The sequence below is a fragment of the Triticum aestivum genome, chromosome 7D, assembly GCF_018294505.1.
Source record: "Triticum aestivum cultivar Chinese Spring chromosome 7D, IWGSC CS RefSeq v2.1, whole genome shotgun sequence".
Lineage (NCBI taxonomy): Eukaryota > Viridiplantae > Streptophyta > Magnoliopsida > Poales > Poaceae > Triticum > Triticum aestivum.
Genome location: NC_057814.1, coordinates 35,805,655 through 35,813,717, shown reverse-complemented (window position 1 = coordinate 35,813,717; position 8,063 = coordinate 35,805,655).

The following is an 8,063-nucleotide window of genomic DNA, read 5'->3' as shown; positions in this document are numbered from 1 at the left end:
ACTATGCAAGGCGTATGCATTTGATTAGTTGATAGCTTATAGGGTTTTTGTTTTTGCAGAAATCTAGGAGCCCCTCCATCATCCCCGCCGTCGTCCCCGTCACCGACCCCCCCTCCGACCTCGAGGTGAGACCAGCCAAATCTCCATGTCAATATGAGTCCTATAAGATATTTTGAAATGTTTTTGCTCATATTTTCAACCATTAAAATGTAATGGCCATCAAGTTTGAATGCTCATATGATGTAGAATAAACATGTATATTGCCGTTCCGGCAAATTTCAGGCGCTCGATATATCCTTTTTTAGAAAGATAATTAAACGGTATTTCGGGTTGACTTTAAGTCTGTCGCGTCTCCACCATATATGAGAGGACGAAGAATCCCGACTGTTGTCGTGGGGGTGGCTTCTCCTTCGTTCCCGTGTGCTAGACAATTTGGTGTAATGCACTCGGGAACGAAAGGAGGAGCTACCATCACCGACGGTCGCAAATGTTAGAGATGATCAGTGAGGGAGAGTCTCCACCATATATGAGAGGATGAAGAATCCCGACTGTTGTCGTAAGGGTAGCTTCTCTTTCGTTCCCGTGTGCTAGACAATTTGGTGTAATGCACTTGGGAACGAAAGGAAGAGCTACCATCACCGACGGTCGAATATATACACCACGTGAGCTGAGAGATTTCAAGAAAAGACTCGATAGACCGATAGTCAACCCGTGATGAATAATAATGTTCTAATTAGTTTTTGTGTACATATATTTAATTGTACAAGTTTAATCTTTGAATTATGAACATAGGAAATGTCGTACTCGGACGACGAAAGTCTCCCGGGGGAGTGCGACTCGTGCCACGACGACCGAGGTATGTGCGACAGGTTCCTTCAGCTGGACGAAGATCGGCGCTTCAACATTAAGCTCGAGGAGACCTTCGATGTTGAAACGGTACGCAACGACGACAAGTGTTTTTTTCTTAATTAAGCACGACTTCAACTATTTCAACGTGTACTTATCATATTTTACAATTCGACTAGCTTATCTCATGCTATGTAAGACGCTATGTCTTGGAGAGGATGGGTTTTGAAGACCATGAAAGTATGGAAACAAAGAAAATTCACCTAAGGACCCATCATGGTATGGATTTTGAAGTAAACCTATACAATTCTGAGAGCGTAACCCATTTTGGTTGCAAAAATTGAGAAGCACTTTGCAAGATGTATGATTTTTATGAAGATATGCTTGTCACCATGGATCTTGGTGATCCTGAAATCGAGCAAGACAATATGGACATTTGGGTCATTGTTGATACGCCTCCAATTCTACCACTATGTGAGTTTCTCAAACATGGTTATTAACTAATTATATTGTTTATTTCAAAATAGTTGACAGCTTATTTTCATTCTTCAAAGAATGTGCGGAAGATGGTAGACAGAACCTACTACACCGATGGCTGCGAATTAACTTATCAGGAGAAAAATCATCTGATCGCATTTTGTACTGATCTTGAGAATTACAATATATACAATCAAACTCCTCAACATTATGGTCAATACGTGCCACTAGTGCACGTGTTGAACCATGGTAACTTCTATGGAGATACCCTGGTAAGATTTTTTACTATTACGACATCCGTGCATCTTTTGCATATTTCTAAAACTAGTACATCATTGCTAACTATGAAGTTATTACTATGTTTTTCAACAAATTATCCCGAATGATTGTGTGCCTCATTTGATGTATGAGCATGGTCTCCTTGATGTTTTGAACATACAGCCAGGTTATCCTACGAATCTCACCTGTTCATATTGGATTTCTAAAAGAAGTGGAGACATGAAAAATCAAAGAATGGAAAAAATGTATGGACAGTCGTAAGGAGGTTTTTCGAAGCAAAAGGAAGCGAAGCGCAAGAATTGGAGACAGGATGATCTCCATTCTCCATAATGGAGAGCCAGGGTCTATATTGTTTGATGCTATTTTACCTTAAAGAGGGTATTTAGGTCCTATCTAATACTGATGATCATGTGCTAAGAACAATTAAGTAGGGTTGGTTGGATGACTATGGATGATGATCGCATGACTTGTTATTAATAATGAGTAGAAGTTGTATGATGATGATTAGTAGGAATTGTTATTATGATGATGCATGATGCGAGCATGAAGAGTTATTATATATCAGTGGGTGAAATGAACATGGATTGGATTGAAGTGAAGGCAACATGCATGTGGTGCATGTCGAAAGTAGTACAATCCAAACTTGATCAAGTTATGATTAGTATTACTTTGACATGCACCACATGTTGCCTTCACTTCAATCTAAGCCATGTTTAGGCATAGCAGTAGCGTTGGTAAACCAAGCTCGGAAGAGAGGACACTTCTCTCTATTAGCTAGCTAACAACCTAAATTAACCCCCAAAACCCCTAAACCACCCCCTTTCGAAAAAAACAAAAACCTCAACTCCTGCCAGCTACTGACGCGTGGATGCCTTTTGGTCCCGGTTGGTGCCACCAACCGGGACCAAAGGCCCTCCTGCCTGGGCTCGCCACATCGGCCACGTGGAGGCCCATCGGTCCCGGTTCATGTAAGAACCGGGACTAAAGCCCTAGGGCTTTAGTAATTACCCTTTAGTCCTGGATCGGCAACCGGGACAGATGGGCCTTACGAACCGGGACAATGGCCCTTTTTCCACTAGTGTGAAAGAGCAGCAGGAGAGGCTCCTAAAGACTTAAGGAGAAGGAAATAGGAAAAGACCCATAATAGAAAAAAACTCATATCGCCAGGTGGGTGTTATTGTTCAATAAAAAAAGGCATGCTAAGGCATAATTTGTGCAAAATGCTTTGCTTCCCAGTGACCCAAGTGTAAGAAATATGCCCTAGAGGCAATAATAAATTGGTTATTATTATATTTCCTTGTTCATGATAATCGTTTATTATCCATGCTAAAATTGTATTGATAGGAAACTCAGATACATGTGTGGATACATAGACAACACCATGTCCCTAGTAAGCCTCTAGTTGACTAGCTCGTTGATCAATAGATGGTTACGGTTTCCTGACCATGGACAATGGATGTCGTTGATAACGGGATCACATCATTAGGAGAATGATGTGATGGACAAGACCCAATCCTAAGCCTAGCACAAGATCGTGTAGTTCGTCTGCTAAAGCTTTTCTAATGTCAAGTATCATTTCCTTAGACCATGAGATTGTGCAACTCCCAGATACCGTAGGAATGCTTTGGGTGTACCAAATGTCACAACGTAACTGGGTGGCTATAAAGGTGCACTACAGGTATCTCCGAAAGTGTCTGTTGGGTTGGCACGAATCGAGACTGGGATTGTCACTCCGTGTAAACGGAGAGGTATCTCTGGGCCCACTCGGTAGGACATCATCATAATGTGCACAATGTGACCAAGGAGTTGATCACGGGATGATGTGTTACGGAACGAGCAAAGAGACTTGCCGGTAACGAGATTGAACAAGGTATCGGGATACCGACGATCGAATCTCGGGCAAGTACTATACCGGTAGACAAAGGGAATTGTATACGGGATTGATTGAATCCTTGACATCGTGGTTCATCCGATGAGATCATCGTGGAACATGTGGGAGCCAACATGGGTATCCAGATCCTGCTGTTGGTTATTGGCCGGAGATATGTCTCGGTCATGACTGCATGGTTCCCGAGCCCGTAGGGTCTACACACTTAAGGTCCGATGACGCTAGGGTTATAGGGAAAGTATGTACGCGGTTACCGAATGTTGTTCAGAGTCCCGGATGAGATCCCGGATGTCACGAGGAGTTCCGGAATGGTCCGGAGGTAAAGATTGATATATAGGAAGTGAGGATTTGGCCACCGGAAGTGTTCCGGGCATCACCAGTAATGTACCGGGACCACCGGAAGGGTCCGGGGGTCCACCGGGAGGGGCCACCAGCCCCAGAGGCTTGCGTGGGCCAATAGTGGGAAGGGACCAGCCCCTAGGTGGGCTGGGGCGCCCCCCACCAAGGCCCAAGGCGCCTCAAGAGAAGATGGGGGCAAACCCTAGGGCAGATGGGCCCTAAGGCCCACCCCAGGTGCGCCTCCCCCTCTTCCCCCTTTGGCCGCCACCCTAGATGGGATCTGGGGCTGCCGCACTCCTTGGGGTGGGAACCCTAGAGGGGGCGCGGCCGCCTCCCCCCTATATATAGTTGAGGTCTAGGGGCTGCCCAATACACGAGTTATTCTCTCCCAGGCGCAGCCATACCTCTCTCCCTCCTCGTCTCTCGTAGTGCTTGGCGAAGCCCTGCTGGAGTTCCGTGCTCCTCCACCACCACCACGCCGTCGTGCTGCTGCTGGACGGAGTCTTCCCCAACTTCTCCTTCTCCCCTTGCTGGATCAAGGCGTGGGAGACGTCACCGGGCTGCACGTGTGTTGAACGCGGAGGCGCCGTGGTTCGGCGCTTAGATCGTAATCAACCGCGATCTGAATCGCTACGAGTACGACTCCTTCATCCGCGTTCTTGCAACGCTTCCGCTTAGCGATCTACAATGGTATGTAGATGCACTCCCCTTCCCCTCGGTGCTAGATTACTCCATAGATTGATCTTGGTGATGCGTAGAAAATTTTAAATTTCTGCTACGATCCCCAATAGTGGCATCATGAGCTAGGTCTATGCGTAGTTTCTATGCACGAGTAGAACACAAAGTAGTTGTGGGCGTCGATTTTGTCAATTTACTTGCCGTTACTAGTCTTATCTTGATTCGGCGGCATCGTGGGATGAAGCGGCCCGGACCGACCTTACACGTGCACTTACGTGAGACAGGTTCCACCGACTGACATGCACTAGTTGCATAAGGTGGCTAGCGGGTGTCTGTCTCTCCCACTTTAGTCGGATCGGATTCGATGAAAAGGGTCCTTATGAAGGGTAAATACAAATTGGCATATCACGTTGTGGTTTTGGCGTAGGTAAGAAACGTTCTTGCTAAGAAACCTATAGCAGCCACGTAAAAATTTGCAACAACAATTAGAGGATGTCTAACTTGTTTTTGCAGCATACGCCGTGTGATGTGATATGGCCAAAAGGATGTGATGAATGATATATGTGATGTATGAGATTGATCATGTTCTTGTAATAGGAATCACAACTTGCATGTCGATGAGTATGACAACCGGCAGGAGCCATAGGGGTTGTCTTAATTTATTTATGACCTGCGTGTCAACATAAACGTCATGTAATTACTTTACTTTATTGCTAAACCGTTAGCCATAGTAGTAGAAGTAATAGATGACGAGACAACTTCATGAAGACACGATGATGGAGATCATGGTGTCATGCCGGTGACGATGATGATCATGGCGCCCCGAAGATGGAGATCAAAAAGGAGCAAAATGATATTGGCCATATCATGTCACTATTAGATTGCATGTGATGTTTATCATGTTTTACATCTTATTTGCTTAGAACGACGGTAGCTTAAATAAGATGATCCCTCACTAAAATTTCAAGAAAAGTGTTCTCTCTAACTGTGCACCGTTGCGAAGGTTCGTTGTTTCGAAGCACCACGTGATGATCGGGTGTGATAGATTCTAACATTCGAATACAACGGGTGTTGACGAGCCTAGCATGTACAGACATGGCCTCGGAACACATGTGAAACACTTAAGTTGACTTGACGAGCCTAGCATGTACAGACATGGCCTCGAAACACGGAAGACCGAAAGGTCGAACATGAGTCGTATAGAAGATACGATCACCATGAAGATGTTCACCGATGATGACTAGTCCGTCTCACGTGATGATCGGACACGGCCTAGTCGATTCGGATCATGTATCACTTAGATGACTAGAGGGATGTCTATTTAAGTGGGAGTTCATTAAATAATTTGATTAGATGAACTTAATTATCATGAACATAGTCTAAATTGTCTTTGCAAATATGTTGTAGATCAATAGCTCGCGTTGTAGCTCCCTGTTTCAATACGTTCCTAGAGAAAGATTAAGTTGAAAGATATTGTAAGCATTGACGCGGACTAGGTCCGTTGCTTGAGGAGTGTCCTCACTGCTACACAGAAGGCTTATGTCTTTGATGCACCGCCCGGTGTGCCAACTGTTGGGGAACGTAGCAAAAATTCAAAATTTTCTACGCATCACCAAGATCAATCTATGGAGTAATCTAGCAACAAGGGAAGGGGAGTGCATCTACATACCCTTGTAGATCTCTAAGAGGAAGCTTTGCAAGAACGCGGATGAGGTAGTCGTACTCGTTGCGATTCAGATCGCGGCCGAATCCGATCTAAGCACCGAAGAACGGTGCCTCCGCGTTCAACACACGTGCAGCCCGGTGACGTCTCCCATGCCTTGATCCAGCAAGGAGAGAGGGAGAGGTTGGGGAAGACTCCATCCAGCAGCAGCACGACGGCGTGGTGGTGGTGGAGGAGCGCGGTACTCCAGCAGGGCTTCGCCAAGCTCTACGAGAGACGAGGAGGGAGAGAGGTAGGGCTGCGCCAAGAGGGAGAGCAAATCATGTTTTGGGCAGCCCCCATACCTCAAGTATATATAGGGGAAGAGGAGGGGCTGCGCCCCCACCTAGGGTTCCCTCCCTAGGGGTGGCGGCAGCCCCTAGATCCCATCTGGGTGGCGGCCAAGGGGGAGAGAGGGGGGGCGCACCTAGGGTGGGCCTTAGGGCCCATCTGCTCCTAGGGTTTGCCCCCTCTCCTCTTGAGGGCGCCTTGGGCCTTGGTGGGAGGCACTCCAGCCCACCTAGGGGCTGGTCCCTTCCCACTATTGGCCCACGTAGGCCTCTGGAGCTGGTGGCCCCTCCCGGTGGACCCCCGGACCCTTCCGGTGGTCCCGGTACATTACCGGTGACGCCCGAAACTCTTCCGGTGGCCAAAACGGGACTTCCCATATATAAATCTTTACCTCCGGACCATTCCGGAACTCCTCGCGACGTCCGGGATCTCATCCGGGACTTCGAACAACATTCGGTAACCACGTATATCTATTCCCTATAACCCTGGCGTCATCGAACCTTAAGTGTGTAGACCCTACGGGTTCGGGAACCATGCAGACATGGCCGAGACGTTCTCCGGCCAATAACCAACAGCGGGATCTGGATACCCATGTTGGCTCCCACATGTTCCACGATGATCTCATCGGATGAACCACGATGTCAAGGATTCAATCAATCCCGTATTCAATTCCCTTTGTCTACCGGTATGGTACTTGCCCGAGATTCGATCATCGGTATTCCGATACCTTGTTCAATCTCGTTACCGGCAAGTCTCTTTACTTGTTCCGTAACACATCATCCCGTGATCAACTCCTTGGTCACATTGTGCACATTATGATGATGTCCTACCGAGTGGGCCCAGAGATACCTCTCTGTTTACACGGAGTGACAAATCCCAGTCTCGATTCGTGCCAACCCAACAGACACTTTCGGAGATACCTGTAGTGCACCTTTATAGCCACCCAGTTACGTTGTGACGTTTGGTACACCCAAAGCATTCCTACGGTATCCGGGAGTTGCACAATCTCATGGTCTAAGGAAATGATACTTGATATTAGAAAAGCTCTTAGCAAACGAACTACACGATCTTGTGCTAGGCTTAGGATTGGGTCTTGTCCATCACATCATTCTCCTAATGATGTGATCCCGTTATCAACGACATCCAATGTCCATGGTCAGGAAACCGTAACCATCTATTGATCAACGAGCTAGTCAACTAGAGGCTTATTAGGGACATGGTGTTGTCTATGTATCCACACATGTATCTGAGTTTCCTATCAATACAATTTTAGCATGGATAATAAACGATTATCATGAACAAGGAAATATAATAATAACCAATTTATTATTGCCTCTAGGGCATATTTCTAACAGTCTATCACTTGCACTAGAGTCAATAATCTAGTTCACATCGCCATGTGATTAATAGTCAAGAGTTTACCAGAGTCAATAATCTAGTTCACATCACCATGTGATTGTAATGAATCCAACACCCATGGGGTTTGTTCATATCTCGCTTGTGAGAGAGGTTATTAGTCAACGGGTCTGAACCTTTCAGATCCGTGTGTGCTTTACGAATATC